Source organism: Babylonia areolata, chromosome 1, assembly GCF_041734735.1.
Source record: "Babylonia areolata isolate BAREFJ2019XMU chromosome 1, ASM4173473v1, whole genome shotgun sequence".
Lineage (NCBI taxonomy): Eukaryota > Metazoa > Mollusca > Gastropoda > Neogastropoda > Buccinidae > Babylonia > Babylonia areolata.
In genome coordinates, this window is record NC_134876.1 from 72,674,218 (window position 1) to 72,686,717 (window position 12,500).

Here is a 12,500-nt window from a genome sequence, read left to right on the forward strand (position 1 = left end):
TGTGTCTTGAGGGCAGTTTTGATGTGAGGGGGTTTCAGAATGGCGGGTCGTGAGTGGTAGCTGGTTGCAAACAGTTGTTGCAAAACGAGAGGAAAACCGGTTGCCATAGGTGTTTGTTTTTGCTGGAGGTATACCGAAGGTTGCGTTGTCGGAAGAAGAGCGGAGTTGTTTGGCAGGGTTAAAGACATGAAAGAGATCAGAGACGGGCGCAATAGCCGAGTGGTTAAAGCGTTGGACTGTCAATCTGAGGGTCCCGGGTTCGAATCACGGTGACGGCGCCTGGTGGGTAAAGGGTGGAGATTTTTACGATCTCCCAGGTCAACATATGTGCAGACCTGCTAGTGCCTGAACCCCCTTCGTGTGTATATGCAAGCAGAAGATCAAATACGCACGTTAAAAGATCCTGTAATCCATGTCAGCGTTCGGTGGCTTATGGAAACAAGAACATACCCAGCATGCACCCCCCCGAAAACGGAGTATGGCTGCCTACATGGCGGGGTAAAAACGGTCATACACGTAAAAGCCCACTCGTGTGCATACGAGTGAACGCAGAAGAAGAAGAAGAAAGAGATCAGAGATACGAACATGGAAGTTATAAATATCAAGTTATGAATATCACCGCCTGGGAATTTTCGTTTAAACTGTGCTCTCTTGTATTGCTCTCCTTCTTCTTTCCCATCATTTCTGTCATGTGAAAAAGGACACAATGTACCCGAAGGTGGCCATGTGGAAAAAGAACGTCTTCAAAACCAACCTGTCGTGAAGCTTCAAACCATGTCTAATAATGAGAGAGTAAGCTACCATGGGCAAGATGGAAAATCTTAACAAGCTTCCGTCATCAGAATAACAACTATATAGCCATCATAGGGGTACAACTGGGCGAGACCGAAAAGCCTAACCAGCTTTCATGATCTGAATAACAACCAAGGTATGACTGGGCAAAATGAAAAATCCTAACCTGCTTTCGTTATTCGAATAACAATCAGGGATATAACTGGGCGAGATAGAACATCATAACTTGTTTTTTTTATCATCCGAATAGCAAGATGGAAAACCCTAATCTGCTGTCATTATCAGAATACCAGCCAGGGATATAACCGTGACTGTGATAAAAGACAGCGCATGTGTGGAAACCTGCGGTGCTCTTGTTAGTCCTATAGGGTGACACAGAATGCCGCGACCCTTGCTTGGTGACCTGGGTTAGACCGCATGTCACGTCGCAGGTCATCACATAAAGTGCAATTACATAGAAACCAGAATCGGAACACTCGCCCTATATTAAGCCGGTTTGACCACTGGATACACAGCAAACACTGACACGCTGACAATTGCACAAGCAGCGTGAAACAAGAAGATCTGGTAAAGAAACATGTTGGCATGCCCCCTTTGTCCATGTTGTCCGGGACAGCAGACATGCAATATGCCCTGGCGTGTGTCCTCACGGCGACCAGACCCCTACAGCGCCCCCTGTGGACTGCCGGCGTTTTGGGTCGCTGCAATACGAGCCTGGTTTTTTGGGATGTGGATGGGGAATTGGGGCGGAGGAGCGTGGGAGCGACGCCATTGAAACGACCGTTTGGAGAGATCACACACACACACACACACACACACACACACACACTCGCGCGCGCGCACACACATACGCACGCACGCACACACACACACACACACAAACACGAACACACACACACACATACATACACACACACACACTCACACTCACACGCACGAACACACACACACACACACACACACACACACACACACACTCTCTCTCTCTCTCCTCTTTCTCTCTCTCGAAAACCCGCAATGTAAACAGACGGCAAACGAAGAATATAAACACACACACACACACACACACACACACACACACACACACACACACACACACACACACACACAGAGGAAAGAGAGATCTAGAGAGAGAGAGAGAGAGGAGAGAGAGAGAGAGAGAACTAGAGAGAGAGACAGACACAGAGACAGAGAACACACACACAAAGGTAATACATCAATTATTTTGATTACATTCTGTTGCAGGTAAGAATGATTAAATCTGACTAGAAAATCCAGGCATAAATCAGGTTTTTCATTCTTAATTGATACTCAGGAATGAGTTCACAACCTTTGAGGAGCTCTCATTATTTGTTTGTTGTGTCTCAGTGTCTGTCTGTTTGCCTGTCTGTTTCTAAGTACATCTGTTTGCAAACACGTATGTATCTCCGTATGTTCGTAGGCTTTTATGTATTTTTGCGGGCACACATGTATGTATAGGTGTAAATATCAGGAACGTGTACTGGTGCTGAAGTGTATCTCTTGGTATATGGTCGTATGTTTGTACTTTGTTATTCAAAGAAACAACAACAAAAACAACAAAACAAGAACTACAAGAACAAGTACGGCTGCATATAAACGACGGGGCGAAATCTGTCATACACAGTAACACGTCAGAAAAAAGTCAATAATGAGAGCACTGAGAATAGCGCTGCTCCATTTCCGTCCTCTTTAAACTTCAGCTGCTTGTTGTTTGTCCATGTTTCCACAATTTAATCGTATGCTGGCACGTCATGTACTATGCATGGTGCATTTTTCAGAGAGTTTGATCTGTAAAGCTGGCCATCATCTGGAAATAGCTGGTAACCTGTAGAGAGTATGTTGATGTATATACAACAGACAAATTCGTTGTATATATTTTAAGTAAAGAAAAACATCTCGTAAGGTCAGTCATGTTATATACTTTATATAACTATTTATTTGCTTATCTATTTGGAAAAGAAGTCTGAACTGGTAGCAGTTTGTTGAACTAAGTTCAACTAAACAGGCGTCGAAGAACTCGAGGAGCAAATCTTCTGTTTCTGAATCACGTGTGCGACGAAAGCGTTGATATCGCATTGAGATTTAACTATCTCAAACTTATTAATTTGAGTCATGGAGTCATGTACCTAATGTTGTGATTGCTTCATAATACCAATGGGAATATGTAATAGACTGGTTCTGTTCTGATAACTGTGTATATAAAAAATAATCGCACAGTTTGTTATGGTACATTTTCTTTCCTTCGTTAGCCATTTCGTACCTTGTGTTTCAGACAGACTTTTGTTTTTCTTTGAGATAAGACATTACAGAGTGCTGATATCAAACGGACTATTCTGATGTCAACATCTATTTTAACCTTATCAAGGAAACCTATTTCAGGTTCAGTGGCTTACGTCAGGGTCCCTATAAACCCATATTCCCATTGTTATGAAGAACTATGCGTTTCGAACTTTGGTAAACTTCAAAACAGCCACTGTTGTGCAGACGCTAACGATATCATTGGTTCCCGTAGCTTAAAGACATGCCAAGTCAAAACCTAAGATGCGTTCATACGATTGCTGCGTTGGAAAAATACCGGGACTTTTCCCTACATTGTCCGCTGAATGTGATAGTGGATATCTTTAGAGGCAAATGCACCGTTTTTTAATTTTTTTTTTTATATATAAAAATTTTTTTTTTAAAGAAGTATTTATATAGCGCGTCGCCATCAACGATTCTTTTGCTCGGCACGGACCCCATTACAATAGTAACTGATCAAAACCAGCCATCATACTGCGTGCAGAGTGATTCCTGTCAGCTGAACACTCTACAGTGATGTCCATAAATACCACGCTTCAATGAAGCAAGCTGCGGACAGGGACACAACTGAGCTATCATTGCTCCTCCGTGTTGCACTGTCCGACATTTTGCAGCGTGTTCAAGGTCCCATAAACTGTTACGGCCTTAGGGCTCGACACAGGAAGGCCGAAATGGGGCCTGGAGCCCTGATGACTGCTGAGCGCTTCATTACTTGCTCAACGCCGAACAGGCTCTGCCACGACGCCTCCGTCAGGGTTTCCATGTTATACAGTATTATACATTACCATATTATATACTGCACCACTCTTAAAAGTAGGAAAAACAAATAGCTCTTCAGATTGTTGCTGGCGTTGGCTGAACGACATTTCATCTTTTGCTGAGTGACCGATAACTGAGAGGGCACTTCCAGCGATAAATGTGCGGACAAACATTAGCCCCGACCCCTAGGAAACCACCCCGACAAAAAAAAAAAAAAAAAAAAAAAAAAAATCGATGGCTGGTTCTTGACCTTCGCGGTACCTCTTTGGGGACTGAAAAGGCGAAGGACACATGCAGAATGAAGTTCTAGCTTTCCTCGAAATTGAATATTGACCCCAGAATCAGAGCGCAGAAAGTGCCAGATGAAACGTGACATGTTTTTGATTCCAGTACTGTCATGTTCTTTGTTCTGGCCAAGACATTGGACAGCAGCTCAGGTCATTAACTCTAGCGCACTAAAGTCAGATGGTACGAGAAAGAAGAAAGAAAATATATGTTTTCCCTGAAGCGACATAAATAAACAAATATCCAAACAAAGTACTCAATCAGTAAACCCATAAAAAGAAAGAATCATTGATAAACACGTAAGCAATAAACAATGATGACTACATAGATAAACGGCAAAGACTCGAGTACTCAAGGATTTCATTGCATACAGTTTGGATGCACGGAGCGCACAGACATCTTTAAAGAACAAAACGGGAAGAATATTATAAAAAAAAAGCAATCTTAACAGCTGTCACACACACACACACACACACACACACACACACACACACACACACACACACACACACACACACACACACACACACACACACACACACACACACAGAGACTACGCCTGCCCTCTTTAATCTCTTCGTCGAAGTACTCTGAACTTGGATCACCCTTGTTTTATTCCTTCTTCCGAACATGCTGTGGGTGAGTTTATCGACCACGTTGAGACTGCAGCAATAACGTTGAAGGCTGATTGACGACATTGCTTTGTTCTGATGAAGGAATACCACAGATCTTGAAGCATATCAAAGTGGCCGAAAAAGATAAGAGGGAAATACAGCCAAACAAAAACCAGAATGAGAGAGAGAGAGAGAGAGAGAGAGAGAGAGAGAGAGAGAGAAGACAAGACAAAATCTTTATTGACGAGGGTAATAGATAAGCAAGTAACATGCTTTTTTACATCCAGCCCTCGCCCTAAAGAGGGAATAAAGCTAAAAAAGCGAAAATGAGCAGCAATAACGTTGAAAGCTGATTGACGACATTGCTTTGAGAGAGAGAGGGAGGGGGGATGGCAAAATTCCTCTTTAAAAAAAAATTTTTTTAGGACAGTCGAATAGATAAGCAATTATGTATTTTCTATCGAGAGAAAGAGAGAGAGAGAGAGAGAGAGAGAGAGAGAGAGAGAGAGAGAGAGAGAGAGGTTGTTGGGAAGAAGGAATGGAGAATGGATGAAGGGTGGGAGGGAGAGCCGAGAGTAGACAAACGGAGCATTTTGAGCGTGTACTCACTGACTCCGAACGCCAGAATCATTGAACAGACACAGCTACAATTTGACCAGAAACTGGTAAAACAAACAGTTACAGATGTAACACACACACACACACACACACACACACACACACACACACACACACACACACACACACACACACACACACACACACTGTCTAATAACACTTCTAGTGAATAAACGTTAAACTGAAGATCTCTCTCTCTATCTCTCTCTCTCTCTCTCTCTTTCTCTCTCGCTCTCTCTCATGCACATATTCATTATCTTGAGTTAACCCCCCCCCCCGCCCCCGACATAACCCCTTCCCACCCCCAAAAACAAACACAACAACCTTGGCATCCAAACTGTAATTTTGGGGGCAGATCAGGCTGGTGGCTCTGAGCAATTCGTTATTTCATCTTGATCGTCGTTCAACTTCAAAGGGATCTTAAATCTAGCATTTGTGCCTTGTACAAAAAAAAAAAAGAAAAAAAAAAGAGAAAAAAGAGAGAGAGTATATCTGTCATTTGAATTTGAAGAAACCGAACACGCAGATGTGATGTAACGTCAGATGACAGAGACATGCGGCAGATTCTTCAACTTTGTACCTTCGTCCACATTTTTTACGTGTGCTTGAAATAAAATAAAAATTGTAAATTAAAAATAAAAAGATAATTTTACCCAGCCATTCATACAGCTGTATTCCAAAATAAATCTGACCTGTATCATGGAATCTGTAACGTGTGCAATGAATCAGTCGGCTCTACCCAGGTAGGCAGCCTGATGTGCAAATGATTCCGTGTTTGAAAAACGCTAAGAGCTTGGTCTTTGACTGAAGACAGGCGCAGTTCAAGTATCGATGATACTGATAATCACACAGATACCTAGAAAGTGAAATGCGCACCTTAAAGACTTAAACATGTAACCCAAATGACTGGCAGGTAATGGGAACACAAACACATCCAATATTCATCTATCTCTGAAAACGGAGTACGGCTGAATAAATGACGCTTCAAAAGCCTTCTGAAAGATAAAATGAAACTTTGGAGTTGCAGATTTCGAATACAGAGAAGACGAAGTTTCTATAGATGATAGAATTAGTTCAAGATCAAGTCAGGAAAACAAAAGTTTTGTTTGTACGAAACGATTGCAGAAGGTTGTCATCCGTACATCAAATTTTGTTTCCTACTCCATCACCCGCAGAAGATTTCTTTTTCTACTGCATCATCCGCGCAGTTTCAGTAATAATTCTTTCTCGCCCCTCCCTCACCCCCGTCCACAGCCATATCAAGTCAGTAGATGCCTGATTTGATTTGAAGAAAGAGAAATAGGAGGGGGAGGAGAAAAAACCCAACAAAAACCCCCCCAGAAAACGACGACGAGGAAGCAAGGTGATCGCTATGCAGGTGATTTCTCTGTTGTTTGTGGACAATCGCTCGAATGGTCAATGGAGAAAATTTGCGGACAATAGCGCCCATCAACACTATGAGACATTGAGAGCCGGAAAGATGCGTGATTATTTCTTTTATGGCCGAATATTGATAGTCAAATAGTAACGCCAATTTCTTATTCATGTAAAATATTTTTTTTAAAAAGACGAAAAGACTGACTGCTATTCTTCTTCTTCTTCTTTTTTTTTTTTTTAATCCCCCCTTCCTTTTTTAATGTTTCTTTTTTTCGTTTTCTTTCTTTTCCTTTCATTCATTAATCTATTCATTGATTCATTGATACTGCCTTTCTTTCTTTCCTTATTTCATCCATCTGCCCCCTTCTTCATATCTCTCTTTTTTTCTTTCTTTCTTTCTTTCTTTCTTCCTTCCTTCCATCTTTGAATATCCCTTTCTGTTCCTTCTATCTTATAATTATCATCATCATCATCATCATCTCTCTCTCTCTCTCTCTCTCTCTCTCTCTCTCTCTCTGTGCCCTTTTTCTTTAACCACCATTTCAAACTGATTGAAAATTATTTACTTGCCAGACCTTCTGAGAAAGCAACATATTCCATTCACAGCAGCAACAAAATGGTGACAAGCGGCCACCGTGTGCCCAACTCATTAACATTACATGTTTGAGGAAACAGACGCCAAAGTGTGTTGCATTCCTCGTTGTCACGACAGATTTCTCTGTGTCAAATTCGGGTCGTTCTCCTCATGGCAGAGCGCGTTGCTGTGCTGCAGCACCAACCTTTTTGTTTTCTCTGACTGCAAGTGTATTTGCTTTCCAACCAAAGTGGATTTTTCGCGAAGAATTTTTACCAAGCAAAACCCTTTTATTGTCGTGGGTTCTTTTACGTGCGCAAAGTGCATGCCACATACGGGAATTCAGTTTATCGTCTCATCCGAATGACTAGCGTCCAGACCACCACTCAATGTCTAGTGGAGGGGGAGAGGGGGGGGCTAGGGGGGCGAAGAAAATATTGGTGAGTATGGGTTTCAATCCCGCGCGCTTATGTTCTTTGGCGCTCTAGACGGACGTGTTACCACAAGGCCAGCATTCCACACGAGTGGTCAACAGCTCGGACATAAGAGAAAACAATCATGACACAGTCTGTCTGGAGCTAGTCCTGCGTGGCTTTCTGAGCAAAGTGCGTGGAAGAAGACATGTGCTTTCAACGTTTATAGCACTTAGTTGTGTTTTCCAAAGATTAACATTTAACAACACAACTAAGTGCTATAAACTTGGAAAACACAGGTCTTCTTCTGTGACAAAGAGGAAAAAGCAGTGAACATTCTATGACGTAAAAGACGTGATGACGTAAAACTAGAAATGACGCAAGAGCGAGTCGTCATGGCTGAACGAAGAGGCAAGGAAGCTACAAACGACTTCACAAGCTGAATGCTGCTATATAAGGTCAGGAATAGTCGATCTACCTACCTACCTACCTACCTATCTCTGTCTGTCTGTCTGTCTCTCTCTCTCTCTCTCTCTCTCCATGGATTTTTTAAGCTAATGACAAAGTACCAAAGTGTCGCTTATCCCTTTGTTGTTTATTTTGCTTCAATTCTTTTTTTTTCTGTTCCGTTTTGCACCATTTTTGTTCTGATATGTACCTACTTTGTCACTAGAGCTTTACAGCTAATAACATTGAACATTTCAGTGTTCAGTGTTCTCCCTCTCTCTCTCTCTCGATATATATATATATATATATATATATATGTGTGTGTGTGTGTGTGTGTGTGTGTAATTTCGGTCAGAATAATTGTAGAAAGATTAAAAGTCCTGCAGTCTATTACGGCCGTGGAGTCAGTGATTACATATCATGTTGCTGTGTCAAGGGTTGGGAAGAAGAGGGCGGGACCCAATCATCATCATCGAACCGATTCAGCCTTACCTTCTCCGACCGAAGTCAGGTACCCACCCATTCACACCTGGGTGGAGTGAGGAAAATGGGAGTAAAACTTTCCTTTCCCAAGGACACACAAGAAGACGATGTCAAAACTGGATCAGAAGTCCAGAGATTTGGCCACGCGCATTTTGATATAATATTAGTGTTCATATGAAACGATTCCCATGGTAAAAAGGAAAAAAAAAAGAAGAAAAAAAGAAAAAAAAAAAAAAAGAGAAGACCCAAACCCAGATTAACCTTTACGGGTTCTGCCAATAGTTTGTTAATCTCACAGCACCGCAATGCCAATAGTTTGTTAATCTCACAGCACCGCAATGCCAATAGTTTGTTAATCTCGCAGCACCGCAATGCCAATAGTTTGTTAATCTCACAGCACCGCAATGCCAATAGTTTGTTAATCTCACAGCACCGCAATGCCAATAGTTTGTTAATCTCACAGCACCGCAATGCCAATAGTTTGTTAATCTCGCAGCACGGCAATGCCAATAGTTTGTTAATCTCACAGCACCGCAATGCCAATAGTTTGTTAATCTCACAGCACCGCAATGCCAATAGTTTGTTAATCTCACAGCACCGCAATGCCAATAGTTTGTTAATCTCGCAGCACCGCAATGCCAATAGTTTGTTAATCTCGCAGCACCGCAATGCCAATAGTTAATCTCACAGCACCGCAATGCCAATAGTTTGTTAATCTCGCAGCACCGCAATGCCAATAGTTTGTTAATCTCACAGCACCGCAATGCCAATAGTTTGTTAATCTCACAGCACCGCAATGCCAATAGTTTGTTAATCTCACAGCACCGCAATGCCAATAGTTTGTTAATCTCACAGCACCGCAATGCCAATAGTTTGTTAATCTCACAGCACCGCAATGCCAATAGTTTGTTAATCTCACAGCACCGCAATGCCAGAGAGCTCGTTTGAGGGTGCCGGCCAGGTAAAAAAAAAAAAGAAGCAAGATTATATCCAGGTTTTAATTAATGCCTTCTGCACAGAGTCCGGTTTTTAATCAATTGTAAGACACACACACACACACACACACACACACACACACACACACACACACACACACACACATGTAATATATATGATAAGATTATTGTTCGAATCCTCCATAGATTATCATCCCTCGTTATTGGCCCAAATAGGCCACGTGAGATATGTTTCCAAGAAAAAAAAATTGCGTGTGTTTCGGGTTGTTTTTGTTTTTTGCATGTCCAACATAATTCAGAGAAACCTTCTGACTCACGACCAGACATTGAGTCGTCAGGGATTTTTTTTTCTTTTTTTTTTTTTTTCTAAAGAAGGCTGATTCTTTAGGATTTGAGGGTAATCTTCGTCTTTTTAATCCTCATTGAATATTTACCCCTTTTTCATTGGCAGTCCATTTGCAGTTTGTGTGTACCGATTAAGGACAAATTTCGTCTATTCCATTATTTCATTCACAACTTTCCCCTGGGAATGTGTCCTTTACACGCACCCCTTGACGTTCAAGAGGAAACGAACTGATCAGTACCTAGCTGTCTCACTGACCGACTAACAAGTAATATCCATCTCAAATTAACAAATACTGAGGCCAGGAGGTGAAATGAGTAACAAACAGTAAAGAGTGGTGGTAACTCTCTCCATTCACAAGGTACACAACTTCAAGTCAGTGCTGCTTACGCTACCGATTCAGCTAGCACACAGGTAAATAAAAGGTACATTGGAACAAACCCAGACACTTCCTCTAAAAAGGAAGCGCTGGGCCTGTCCTTATACCGATCATTTGACATCTGAGTAACCGTGGGATTAACTAACTGGTTGTTTAAAAGAAAAAAAAAAGAAGAAAAAAAAGAGAGAAACACAATTTGATGCTTACATCAGGAAGAACGAACATAGATAATGATAAACAAGAAAAAAAGGAAATACCAAAAATAGCAAACATCGGGAACAGACCGAGAATAATGGATACAAACATAATCATATACCACACACACACACACACACACACACACACACACACCTCACCTGGCACCGTCACGCTTAGTGGTTCCTCGCTGGGAAGCTCTCCAAACTCAACCCAACTCAACCCTAACCTAAGACAGACTGTTAACTTTTCCTCAGACAAAAAAAAAAGAAGCCCCAACCAACAAACCAACAAACAAAATAAAAACTTCACTCAAGCGAAACCTAAAGCAGACCCAGAAGTCAAATCAACCGAGACGGTCCTACCCAAGTTGTCTGTCGTCTGGCAGCAAGCAGCGCAGCGCAGATGCAATGCAGGAGGACCAAGGATGTTGGACGTTTCAGAGGCTGGCCAGGCAGCAACAACAGCAGCAGCAGCAACAGAAGCTGCAGCAAAGACGGAGAGACAGAGAGAGAGAGAGACGGAAGAAAGGATGGATGAGATTTTATTAAGTGGCGGATGAAAACCTGACGTCACGAAGGACGGGTCCGGAGAAGACGGCTGCAGGCTGTGGCCGCGTGGTGATGGTGGGTGGGATAGGATGGGATGTCCTCAGCTGTCAGTGTGGGGCGAATAGGGAAAACTGGCGGCGCTAGGATTTTGCGCGTGTGTGGAAACTGGTGGTATGGGTGTGATGATGAGGGTAAAAGTGTTCAGTTGGTTTTTGCTTCGCGAACAGGCACTTTCTCTGTGTCTCTTTGTCTCTTATCTGTGTCTGTGTCTATTTGTATCTGTCTGTGTCTGTCTGTCTGTCTGTCTCTCTCTGTGGGGGTTGCGGGGGGGTGGGGTGGGTGGGGGGGGGAGGTGAGTGGGGTGAGGGGGGGATGAGGGTGGGAGGGGGGAGGTAGGTTGTTATAATTATCATCACGCCTCTGTCTTTACACGCACATGAATCCACACATGCATACACACACACACGCGCACACACAAAGCCAATAAAACTATTTAAGAACAAAGTCAATAAGCATTCTTCTAATTGCTTCAGATTGCTTGATGTATAGCGGCCAATGGCCGTGCAAATTTACTCATGAGTGAGTTCAGTCGAGTTTCTATACAGGTCAATATCATGTCTAACTCCCATTCGCACAGACACACACACAGACACACACACGTACGCACGCATACACGCGCGCACACAAACACACACACACACATCCACGTACGTACGCACGCACACACACACACACACACACATACACACACACACGCGCGCGCGCGCGCCTGCGAGTATGCACGAGCACATGCGAATGCAGATTTTTCTCAGTTTCATCGTTTGACTTTTTTTTCGGTTTCATTACAATTCGTATCTTTGACACTCTTCATCTAACCAATCATTTCCTTTCTTGGAGAGAGAGAGAGAGGGAGAGAGAGAGAGAATGTGCACGAGTGTTTGCATGTGTATGTGTGTGTGTGTGTGTGTGTGTGTGTGTACGTGCGTGTGCATGCGCATGCGCATGCGCACGCACACGTATGTGTGTATGAGTGTGAGTGTGTGTATGTGCGTGTGTGCATGCGGAGAGTGTTATTTGGTGTGATGTGATGTTTTTGTGAGTAACAGAGATGAGTCTGTGTGATGTGATGTGGCGTTTGTGAATGTCTGCAAAATCTGTATATGTGTCTTGAGGGACATAATTATTGAAAAGGCTCTTTCTGAACTGCAGCATGTTGCTGACCGAATAATTGGTAAACTCGCGTTTTATAGACTGGACATCGATTTAGCGATCTTCAAAACAAGGACATTGTGAACAGAAAGAAAGAAAAAAAGAATGAGATTAAAAGAGGGGGAAATATAAAATGAGGGTAGTCGATCGAGCGATCGATGGATCGAGAGAAAGAGAGAGAGAGAG

At 42.7% G+C, this 12,500-nt stretch overlaps 1 protein-coding gene across 1 annotated transcript in view; it reads right to left on the bottom strand.

Moving 5' to 3' along the window:
• Positions 1-11,201, bottom strand: part of LOC143293512 (uncharacterized) — a 31,090-nt gene extending 19,889 nt beyond the window's left edge. Inside the window, exon 1 of the mRNA XM_076604418.1 lies at positions 11,121-11,201. The gene's annotated coding sequence lies outside the window, so the exon portion shown is untranslated. The remainder of the gene's footprint in view (positions 1-11,120) is intronic.
• Positions 11,202-12,500: the final 1,299 nt, after the last annotated feature.